Raw genomic sequence first — 12,336 nt, 5'->3', positions numbered from 1 at the left:
AGACAAGGAAGAAGTAAATGATGAGAGATAGACAGTACTTCCTCTTAGCCTCTGCTATGTGTCTTCACTTAGGCCTTTAACATTGACCTCTCCCACCAAGAAGCCATCATTAGGCCTTTAAGATTGACCTCTCCCACCGAGGAGCCATCGTTGTATCCTGTACTTGGTTATAATAGAAGAATGCAAAAGGAATGGCCACTCCTGGAACACCCCTCCCCATTGGGGAGGAGGTCCAGCCTGTCTCAGAGAATCTGGAGAAATTTTACTGACCTCTTATTCCACTGGGATCATGAAAATGAGCACTATGTATCAAGGCCAGGTTGAAGAAGTAAGCTGATAAAGGTTGTGTCATATGTCAATGGTACCCCTGGTGCTGATTGTGGATTCCTTGTATCAGATTTCATTGGTATGAGTTTCCCAAGCTGGAAACTAAAGGCATTAGTGAACATGCATTCCCACCATATCATGACAATTTAACATTGTGGAAGCACTGGCCAGTGTAATTCGCAAGGGAGAGAAATGATGTACACAATTTGGAAAGTGGGAGGTCAAATGATTTTCACATGATGTGTGTTAAACAAAAGGGAATCAACTGAGAAACCATCAGAGATAAGGTAATTCAGTAAGTGGTTGATCACAAAGTAAACATAAAAAACAGCTGTCCTATAGGAAACATCAATTAAAAATTAACTAGAAGTGGTAGAAAATCCCATTTGCAATCAAAACATACCTATGATAGACCTTAACAGAAATAGGATGTATACGATGGACATGGTGTAGCTCTGCCACGGGACACATAGAGACACTTGGAGAAAGCGGAACATACAGATGGTCCCCAATTTACCAGGGTTTGACTTTATGGTGGTGGAGAAGTGATATGCATTCAGGAGAAACCATTGAAAAAGGAAAATAAATCTCAGGACCCCCAAATCACTAAGCCAAATGGAACTCCCTAATAAATCTTGGGACCCCAAAAATCACTAGGCCACAAGGAAATCCCTTGTGAACAAAGGACAGACAGAACTCAAAGTCCTCTCTGCTCACCGTGAGACAAATGCTTAGCTGATTGCTTCCTTTGCCATATTGTTTCGCTAAGAGACTAAGGCCTAAGTGACTATTCCTGTAAATTGTGTTTTCAGTGGAAGGCTTATCAGAAATTCAAAAGAATGCAACTGTTTGTCTCTCATCTACCTATGACCTGGAAGCCCCCATCCCCACTTTAGGTCATCTCACCTTTCCAGATGAAACCAATGTACACCTTACATATATTGATGTCTCATGTCTCCCTAAAATGTATAGAACCACCATCGGGACCTCCTGAGGCTGTGTCACGGGCACATCCTTAACCTTGGCAAAATAAACTTTATAAATTGACTGAGACCTGTCTCCAATATTTTGGATTTACACCACACTACCCATACAGGCATCCTGACTTTCACTTTCAGTACAGTACTCTTTAAATTACATGAGATAGTCAACACTTTGCTATAAAATCAGCTCTGTTGGATGATTTTGCCCAGCTGTAGGCTAATATGTCTTCTGAGCACATTTAAGGTGTGCTGAACTAAACTATGATTTTTGGTGGCTTAGGTGTATTAAATGCATTTTCAACTTACAATATTTTCAATTTGCAATGGGTTTATCAGGATGTAATCCCATCATAAATCAAGGAGCATCTGAACTGCATTCTAGGATAAGAATACCCAGTATTGAATAGTATTATGTCTCCATAAATTAACCTATACAGTTAATGGGATCGCAATCAAAAGAGCAAAAAGATTTTGGGAGGAACATGACAAAATGATCTTGAATTCACCTGGAGAAATAAATATTCAGGAAAGCTTTGAAAAAAAAAATAACAGAAGGGAATCACACGGTAGAGGGAGAGAAATTTATGTCCTTTTGAATTGTCCATTTACTACTATTGTGATAAAAGTAGCTTAGCATTTTCACAGGAGATTATTCTTAAACATTCCTAGGCCCACCTAAGACTTAGAGACTCTACAAATTCCCACAAGATTCTGATTTACAAGCCAATTCAGCAATGTCCGACACAGGTTTCTCCTCTTCCATTCCTTTACATTCAATCCCCTTCTAGCTTAATAGCCCACAAACCATAATGCTTTCGATTACTATCACTATATAACAATTTAACCAAGAACTTATTTTTGTAAACTAACAACGATTTGTTTTCTCACACATTTGTTAATTAGGAGCCCAAGAAAGGCTCTGTGGGCATTTCTTATTTGAGAGTCTCTCCCGTGGTTGCAGATGAATGTTTGCTAGGGCTGCTCTTACTTGAAGGTTTGGTTGGGTTGGCCATCCACAATGGCTCACTTACAAATGACTGTTGATGTCGGTCATCAGCAGGGAGTTCCATTGTGACTGTTGACTTGAGTGCCTATACGTACTTTCTCCATCATGGTGGTTCTGGAATAGTCAGATTTCTTACATGACGGATCAGAGCATGAGTGTTCCAGTGAACAGAATGGAAGCTACCGGCCTGTTATGATCTAGCTACAGAAGTCTCAGCACATCAGTTCCTCTCTACTAATTGGTTTCAAGCCTGCTCAGATCCAAGGGAGGGGAGACAGACCCTGCCTCTGGATGGGAAGAGTGTCAAAAACTCTGTGTAGCCATTTTTAAAAAACCACCACTCCAAAAAACAGATAGTCATCTAGAAAACCTGAAAATGCAAGTTTCACCACTAATCCGGAAACATTTGTCAGCTGACATAACACACACTGGATATTAGTAGTAACATCGATGATATTATGAATATCAAAGTGTGTTAACACTGGACATCATTAGTAATATCAGTGATATTGTGAATAATATCACAGTGTGTTTAATATTACAGTGTGTTAGCACAAGATATTAGTAGTAATATCGGTATTTCATTAAAATCACAGTGTGTAAACACTGGATATTATAAATATCACAGTGATATTTTATTAATATGACAGTGTGTAAACACTGGATATTATAAATATCCTGGTGATATTTCATTAATATCACAGTGTGTAAAAACTGCATTTTATAAATGTCAGGGTGATATTTCATTAATATCACAGTGTGTACACACTTGATATTATAAATATCAAGGCTATATTTCATTATAATATCTCAGTGTCTAAACACTGGATATTATGATTATCAGGGTGATATTTCATTAATATTACGGTGTGTATACACTGGATTTTATAAATAACAAAATGATATTTCATTAATATCACAGTGCATAAATCCTGTGTTTAAACACTGGATAAAGTAAATATCAGAGCGATATTTAATTAATATCACAGTGTGTAAACACTGGATATCATAAATAGGGCAATATTTCATTAATATCACAGTGTGTAAACACTGGATAGTATAAGTATCAGAGCAATATTTTATTAACATCACATTGTGTAAGCACTGTGTGTAAACACTGGATATTATAATTATAAGAGCAATAATTCATTACTATCACAGTGTGTAAGCACTGGATATTATAAATATCATACCGATATTTTGTTAATATCACAGTGTGTAAACACTGGATATTAAAAATATCAGAGTGACATTTCATTAATATCACACTGCTTAAGAGCTGTGTGTAAACACTGACTATTATAAATATCAGAGCAATATTTAATATCACAGTGTGTAAACACTGTGTAAACAAAGGATATGATAAATATTAGATCGACATATTATTATTACACTGTGTAAACACTGCGTGTAAACACTGGATATTACAAATATCAGAGGGATATTTCATTACTATCACAGTGTGTAAACACTGTGTAAACACTGAATATTATAAACATCAGAGTAATAATTCATTAATGTAACAGTGTGTAAACACTGGATATTACAAATATCAGAGCAATATGTCATTAATACCAGAGTGTGTAAACATTCTGTGTGAAACACTGGATATTATGAATATGAGAGCAATATTCAGTTAATATCACAGTGTGTAAACACGGGATATTATAAATATCTGAGTGATATTTCATTAATATCACTGTGTAAACACTGTAAATCCCAGATATTATAAATATCAGAGCAATATTTCATTATTATCACAGTGTGTAAAAAGTGTGGGGAAACTGGATATTATAAATATCACAGCAATATTTCATTAATATCCCGGTGTGTTTACACTAAATATTATAAATAGCAGAGCAATATTTTATTGATATCATACTGTGTAAACACTGAGTGTTAACACTGGATATTATAAATATCAGAGAGATTTTTCATTAATATCACAGTGTGTGAACACTGCATATTATAAATATTACAGGGATATTGTTGTTCATAATATCTTCGATGATATTACTGCTAACATCACAGTAGGTGTACACCCTACTTTACTGTTCAAATATCTTTGATGATATTACTGGTAATATCACAGTGGGTATACATCTGTGATGCTGTTCATAATATCTTAGATGATATTACTGCTAATATCTTAGTAGGTGTACACCCTATGATACTAAAAATAATATCTTCAATGATATTACTGCTAATATCACAGTGGGAATACACCTTGTGTGTACACTTTGTGATACTGTTCATAATATCTTCGATGGTATTACTGCTATTATCAGAGTGAGTGTACATCTGTGGTGTACACCCTGTGATTCTGTTCATAATATCTACGATATTACTGCTGATGTCGCAGTGGGTGTGCACCCTGGGTGTATACCCTGTAATGCAGGGGTAATACAGTGGGGACACCCTGTAATATTATTAATAATATCTTCGATATTACTAATATCACATTGGGGTATACACTCTGATATTATTCACTATATCTATCAAGGATATTACTGCAAACATCACAGTGGGGATATAACATGTGTGTAAACCCTGTGATATTATTCATAATATCTTTCACATTACTACTAATATCACAGTGAGTGACACCCCTGGACATACAATCAGTGATACTATTCATAATATCTTTGATATTACTGCTAGTATCACAGTAGCATCATTATGTGACATTATCCAAAATATTTTTGATGTTACTGCTAATATCACAGTGAATATACACCTTGTGATATTATTCATAATATCTTCAATATTACTGCAAACATCACAGTGGGTGCACACCCAGTGTGTGCACCCACTGTGATATTATTTATAATATCTTCGATATTACTGCCAATATCACAGTGTGTGTAAATGCTATGATATTACTCATAATATCTTAGATATTACTGCTAATATCACAGTACATGTACTCCCTGTGATATTATTCATAATATCTACAATATTACTGCTAATATCACAGTGAAGATACACCATGTGTGTACATCCTGTGATATTATTCATAATATTTTTGATATTACAGCTAATATCACAGTGGGGATAAACACCCTGATATTATTCATATCTGTCTTCGATATTACTAATATCACACTGAAAGTGTATTATTCATAATATCTATCTTTGATATTACTGATAATATCACAGTGAAAAAACACCCTGTGATGTTATTCATAATTCCTATCTTTGATATTACTACTAATATCCCGGTAAGGGTACAATCTGTGACATTCTTCACACTATCTCTCTTCGATATTACTGCTAATATAAACGTGCAGGAACACCCTGTGATATTATTCACAATATCTCTCTTCAATATTACTGCTAATATCACAGTGGAGGTACACAGTGTAATATCATTCACAATATCTTCTATGTTACTGCTAATACCACAGTGGGTGTACACCCTGTGATGTTATTCACAATATTATCGATATTACAGCTAACATCACAGTGGGGGTACACTCTGTGATATTCTTCACAATATCTTCGATATTACTGCTAATGTAACAGTGGAGGTACAACCTGTAATATTATTCACAATATCTTTCTTATTACTGCTAATATCAAAGTGGTGGTAAACACTCTGATATTATTCATAATATCTTTGATTTATGGTTAATATCACAGTGGGGATACACCCTGCTGTATTATTAACAATATATTTGATATTGCTACTAATACCACTGTGGGGGTACACCCTATGATATTATTCAACATATCTTCGATATTACTGTTAATATCACAGTGGAAGTACAACCTCTAATATTCACAATATCTTCGTTATTACTGCTTATATCACAGTGGTCGTATATACTGTGATATTCTTCACAATGTCTTCAATTTTACTGCTAATATCACAGTGGAGGTACAGTACACCCTGTAATATTATTCACAATATCTTTGACATTACTGCTAATATAAAGGTAGAGGTACTCCCTGTGACATTATTCATAGTATTTTCAATATTATTGCCAATATGACAGTGGGGGTACCCCCTGTGATATTGTTCACAGTATCTTCAATGTTACTGCTAATATCACAGTGGGGATACACCTTGTGATATTATTCACAATATGTTTGTTATTACTGCTCATATCATAGTGGGTATGTATACGCCCAGTGATATTATTCACAATATCTTTGGTATCACTGCTAATATGACCCTGGTGTGTACCTTGTAATATTATTCACATTATCTCCCTAAGATATTACAAATAATACCACAGTGTCTGTACCACAGGGTGTACACCCACTGTGATTCTAGGAGTAATATCTCCATAGATATTATGAATAATATCACAGGGTATACACCTACTATGATATTAGGAATAATATCTTCCTTAGATATTACAAATAATATCAGAGGGTATTGATATTAGGAGTACTAGCTCCCTTTGATATTACAAATAATATCTCCAGGTGTACATTTGCTGTGATATTAGGAGTAATATTTCCCTAAGATATTACAAATAACATAACAGGATGTACACCCACTGTGATATTATTCATAATATCTTCCTTAAATATTATAAATAGTATCACACGGGGTATGCACAGGGGGAAAACCAACTATCACATTAGGCATAATATCTCCCTTATTACGAATATTATCACAAGGTGTGCACCCACTGTGATATTAGGAATAACATCTCCCTAAAATATTACAAAGAATATTACAGTGTACACACACAAGGTGTATACCTACTGTGACATTAGGAGTACATTCTGTGATATTATGAATAATATCACAGAGTGTACACTCACTGTGATCTTAGGAACAATATCTTCCTTAGATATTATGAATAATATCACAGGATGTACACACATCTGTTGTAATATCCCTCTCAGATATTACAAATAATATCACAGTGGTTGTACACAGGGCTATTACTCATAATATTCTAAGAAGATACTACCTTTAATATCACAATGGGGGTACACCATTTGCATACACCCTATGATATTACTCAGAATATCCTAGGGAGATATTACTCCTAATATCACAGTAGGTATACAATATGTTTGTACCCTTTCTAGGATATTAGCAGTAATATGGATATTATGTAATATTGCTAGCAGTAATATCCTAGAAAGATATCCTAGAAAGATATTACTGCTAATATCACAGTGGGTGTACACATGTGTGTACACCCTGGGATATTGCTCGTAATATCCTAGTAACATACTACTCCTAATATCATAGTGTGTTTACAGCATGTGTATACACCTGTAATATTACTAGTAATATTTTAGGGAGATAGTCCTCCTAATGTCTATGAGTGTGTGTACTCCCTGTGATATTATATGCAATATAGTAGGAAGATATTACTTTTAATATCACAGGGGGTGTACACCATGCAGGTACTCCCAGTGATATTACTCATAATATCCTACAAAGATATTACTTCTAATATCACGATGGCTGTACTCCATATGTGTACACCCTGTGATATTACTCATAATATTCTAGGGAGATATTACTCTTAATATCACGGTGGGTGTACAATATATGTGTATACCTTGTGATATTATTTATAATATCCTAGGTAGATACTACTCCTAATAGTACACACTATGTGTGTACACTCACTGTGATATTACTCGTAATGTCTTAAGGAGATATTACTCCTAATATCACAGTGAGTGGACCCCATGTGTGTACACCGATATTAACTGATAAATAATTTAGGAGAGTATTACTCCTAATAATTTTTTTTAATTACAGTGAGTGGATACATAATGTGTCCACACGCACTGTGATATTATTCACCAATAATTAGGGAAGACTATACCCTAATATCACAGCTAATATCACAGTGTGTGTATGCCCTGTAATGTTACTCATAATATACTTGGGAGATGTTAAGCATAATATCACAGTAGTGGTACACCCTGTGATACACATGGTATACATACATTGTGTACACCCACTGAGATATTAGGAGTAATTATTTTAGGGAGATATTATTCCTAATATTACAGTGGGGGTGTACACACTGTGATATTACTTGTAATATTCTAGGAATATTTCGAATCCTATCACAGTGTATACCCACTGTGATACTATTTGTAATATCCTTGAGATGTTACTTTTAATATCACAGTGGGTGTTCCCCATGTGTGTACACCTTGTGATATTATTCATAATATCTTAGGGAGATATTACTCTTAATATCACAGTGAGTGTACACTTTTGTGATATTAAGGGTAATATTTCCCTAGAATGTACACCTGATATACACACACTGTGATATTAGGCGTAATATCTGCCTAGAATATTGCCAGTAATATCACAGGGTGTATTATTAGGATTATCATCTTCGTAGGATATCATGAGTAATATTACAGGGTGTACACCAACTGTGATATTAAAAGTGATATCTCCCTAGGATATTATGAGTAATATTACAGGATGCACACTCACAATGACATTAGGAATAATAGCTCCTTAGGATATTAGGAGTAATATCACAGGGTGTACACACATGATGTAAAAACACTGTGATACTACGAGTAACATCTCCCTAGTACAGTATGAGTAATATCACCCACTGTGATATTAAAAGTAATATCTCCCTAGGATATTACAAGTCATATCACAAGTTGTACAAACATAGTGTACACCCCCTGTGATATTAGGAGTAAAATCTCCCCAAGATACCACAAATAATATTACAAGGTGAACACCTACTGTGGTATGAAAAGTAATATCTCCCCAGGATACTACAAATAATACCAAAGGGTGTACACCCACTGTGATATTAGGATTAGTATCTTTTCAGAATACTACAAATAATATCACAGGGTGTACACCCACTATGAAATTAGGAGTAATGTCTCCCCAGGATACTACAATATTAGGAGTAATTATTAGGAGTAATATCAAAGGGTGTATACTCACTGTGATATTAGGACTATTATCTACTTAGGATACTACGAATAATATCAGAGTGTGTACACCCACTGTCAGAGTGATATTAGGAGTAATATCTTCCCAGAATACTATGAGTAATATCACATGGTGTACACCAACTGTAATATTAGGAATAATATCTATCTTGGATATTATTAGTAATATCACAGTGTGTACATCCACTGTGATATTAGGAGTAATATCTCCCAAGGATATTAGAAGTAATATTACAGGGTGTCCACCCAGTTTGATATTAGCAGTAATATCTCCCTAGGACATTAGGAGTAATATCGCAGGGTGTACAGCCACTGTGATATTTGGAGTAATATGTTTCTAAGACATTACGTGTAATATCACAGAGCATATAACCACTGTGATATTACTCATAATATCTCCCTAGGATATAACGAGTAATATTACAGCATGTACACACATGGTGTACACCCAGTATGATATTAGGAGTAATGCAAGGCTTATAGCTTGCAGTGAATGCCAAGAATGAGTTCTCAGACAATTCCAGCTGAGCAGGAGTGGCAGCGGGGGGACAGCTCTTCTGAGAAAGTGCCACTCCAGCATCTGTCCGCTAAGTATTGAAAGGGCTTGTTAAACCACAAACATCCACTAGATGGCCATTTGAGGTCGGTTAATTTAAGCACTTACGGCCTTGTAAAAGCCCTCAAACCACATTCTCAGGAGGCTGTTTTCAGCGTTCCTTATCACACACTCCACTCCTTGTCCTGTTTTCAGGGTCAAGGAGTTACATTCTTATGCACAAATAACATACACACAGTGCCTCAGTATTTTTCCATGCCCCGACTTCAAATGCCATGCACATAAGCTTCTACATGTTGACGTGCACCCGCCACAACTCCCCCTTCTTCAATTCTTAGAGCGTGCTGGTCATCCAATGCAAGGTAAAGTTCTATCGTTCTTCCCTGGTCATAGATGCGCCGGGGGGCAGCACAGAGCCATCTGCAGACGCCTAGCAAACAGATACAAAAAAGTATAAGTAGAGCGGCCATCACCCAAATGTGTACGTATCACCCAGACAACCAAGTGGTCAGGTTTAACCACAAAGCCTTCTTGTAATTGCTGAAGGGTACTTGCTTGTAATTGCTGCGACCATTCTTCAAGTTGTTTCTTTAACTCACACTCAAGAGTAGAAATTTGAGAAGAAAAATGATCATGATAAGCCCCTTGCAGGTGTGATTTCACTGTCTCCCAAGCATATTGGGAGCTATTACATGGCAGAGGTGTGACACAGATAGAATTATATTGCCAATCACAACGTAAATTTTGATGGGTAATGAATGCCTGCTGCTGATCCCCCAGCCATTCAACGGCGGCTTCAAGAGCCTCCAGGTGAGACAGAATAGTTTTATCAATATTTACCTGTTCTTGAAATTCACGGGTTACATTATACACCACGTGGTTCACCACTGAGGCTGTGTGAATAGATTCTGTTGGAGAGACAGCTGCAGAAGCAGCAGTTGCTAATATGATAATAGCTGAGACTAAAAAGTCAATTAAAGTGGCCAGAAATCTTTTTTTCCAAATATGAGACAGTGCTTTTCTAAATAGCTGCTGGGTGGAATTTCCTTCCCAGCTCCAGGTTAAATTTACAGGCAGCCACAGTTCTGCATGCCATTTTAAGATCATGACGTAGGTTTATATTTAACTGTGTAACGTTTTGATAAGACAAGCAAGTAGCATACCAACTACTGGAAGAGACTTCAATACTATAAAAGGACTGATTCTGCTTTATGTTAGGAACACCTTGCCCAAACAAAAGTATATAGGGGTGCGTAGTACAAATCAGGACTGCGTCAGTAACATTATGCAAAGAGAGGGTATAGTTGCCACCGCTAGTAATGTATTCACCCTGTAAAAGAACTCATTCAAAAAGAAGGAAGTCCTAATCTCCAAATTTGGGTATGAGCAGGGCTTAAAGCTTGCTTCCCTTTTAGTTGCAATATTGGTCCTGAAAGCCCACACTCTGACGGGGTGATAGAACTATTGGAGGGACTCCCAAATCCAATAGTCTGATTTGCAGACATAAGATAACCATGGGGACCCCAATCAAGTAAGGTGCCATTATTAAACAGAGGCCCTTGATGCGGTGCAAGTTGTCTGCACGGCGACCACTGGACAGCCTCAAACTTATATCGCCAGTCCCTACTCAGATGGCATATAGGAAGATCAGGCACTTGTGTAGCTTCCTTAGAGACCTTAGTAAGATTAGTAGTAACGGTAGAAATACAGGTCAAGTTTGCAAGCTTACAATTCCTTTTAGGCTGATAGTTAAGATACTCCTGAGGAACGAGAGTAACACAGTTATCATGTGCTATTGTGGAAAAACAAAGACAAAAACTAGACAATAAAATCAAGGAGTCATTAAGTTTAATCTATCCCAAATTTTCAGTTAAGGGGTATGACAGGGACATCTATTGACCTCCTGTCCAAGAAGTATCATTAGATAACAAAGGCGGGTCAGCATCCCACCATGTAATAAAATTAAAAACAGGGGGATTTAGAACATGACTCCAATAAACATGTTCTTGAGCTGATCCCACTTGGCAAAGGACAAAATTACCAACCACCCCAACATCCATGTCTGTCTTACTTTTTCAGAAGTTCCCCCAATTACCACCAGATACAAAAGAAACCGATCCTCTGCAGTTGCAGGGGCTTCCATGGCGGCAAGCCGGATAGTTGCCTGTCGGTCCAGTTTCTTTAGCTGTCCCCAGGTAATGTCAGGTGCCTTCCGAGTCATCGTCGTCATTGTCAGTCGATTCTCCAACAACAGGTCCTATTCTCGAGAAGAGAGCCCCATATTCCCCCTTTTTGTTGATTAAGTTATACTTTAAGAGTTTGATGAGTTTAATAATGCCCTGACGGGTTGAGTTATAAGGAATACCAGTTTTGTGTTGTACGTGACAAAGTTGCAATACATGTGCAAATCGAGCACTAAGATAGCAAGGTCTATTATCAGTTTTAATAGTTTGTGGAAGAACTAAAGTCATAATAGATTCAAAAACATGAGCAATTGCATCTTCAATTTTTTTCTCCAGTCCAGGGGGTAGCATGTATTA

General features: G+C 36.4%; 1 long non-coding RNA gene across 1 annotated transcript; it reads right to left on the bottom strand.

Annotated features, from left to right (window-relative positions):
* Positions 1–9,907: 9,907 nt before the first annotated feature.
* LOC108518544 (uncharacterized) lies at positions 9,908–12,049 on the bottom strand. Its single transcript, XR_001882388.1, has 2 exons — positions 11,838–12,049; positions 9,908–10,226 (listed from the first exon to the last, which is right to left on the bottom strand). It is a non-coding gene; the product is annotated as an uncharacterized LOC108518544 (long non-coding RNA).
* Positions 12,050–12,336: the final 287 nt, after the last annotated feature.

Source organism: Rhinopithecus bieti, unplaced genomic scaffold (genome assembly GCF_001698545.2).
Source record: "Rhinopithecus bieti isolate Rb0 unplaced genomic scaffold, ASM169854v2 scaffold_2077, whole genome shotgun sequence".
Taxonomy (NCBI): Eukaryota; Metazoa; Chordata; class Mammalia; order Primates; family Cercopithecidae; genus Rhinopithecus; species Rhinopithecus bieti.
This window is presented reverse-complemented; position numbering and strand designations above follow the sequence as displayed.